The sequence below is a fragment of the Scyliorhinus canicula genome, chromosome 1 (assembly GCF_902713615.1).
Source record: "Scyliorhinus canicula chromosome 1, sScyCan1.1, whole genome shotgun sequence".
Taxonomy (NCBI): domain Eukaryota; kingdom Metazoa; phylum Chordata; class Chondrichthyes; order Carcharhiniformes; family Scyliorhinidae; genus Scyliorhinus; species Scyliorhinus canicula.
In genome coordinates, this window is record NC_052146.1 from 112,255,169 (window position 1) to 112,255,914 (window position 746).

Consider the following 746-nt stretch of genomic DNA (forward strand, 5'->3'; position numbering starts at 1 on the left):
CTGTAATTAGAATCATAGTTTTAGTGAATCTGTAATCTTTTATATCTTAGCAAACAAGTCAAATCAATTTAGTTGTAGTGTAAATAAATTAGCTTTGTTCAAAGCTTAGCTTGATGTTCTTTGTGAGGCACTACACTTCAAAGCTATCCTCATTCAGAAAGCAAAAAACATCACACTTACCTTCCCAGACTGCACTTCGGACTTGTAGTGCACCCGAAATGCTGCCCCTCTGACAGTACAGCGCCCCTCAATGTGCAGTGGCCTGTCAGTGCTGCCCCTCTGCCAGTGCTGTGCCCCCTCAGTGCTGCCCCTGACAGTGCAGCACCCCCTCACTGCTGCTCCTCTGACAGTGCAGTGCACCCTCACTGCTGTCCCTCTGACAGTGCAGCGCCCCCTCACTGCTGCCCCTGACAGTGCAGCGCCCCCTCAGTGCTGCCCCTGACAGTGCAGCGCCCCCTCACTACTGTCCCTCTGACAGTGCAGAGCCCCCTCAGTGCTGCCTCTGACAGTGCAGTGCCCCCTCACTACTGTCCCTCTGACAGTGCAGCGCCCTCTCACTACTGTACCTCTGACAGTGCAGCGCCCCCTCGCTGCTGCCCCTCTGACAGTGCTGCGCCCCCTCAATACTGTCCCTCTGACAGTGCTGCGCCCCCTCAATACTGTCCCTCTGACAGTGCTGCGCCCTCTCACTGCTGCCCCTCTGACAGTGCATCACACCCTCACTGCTGCCCCTCTGACAGTGCACC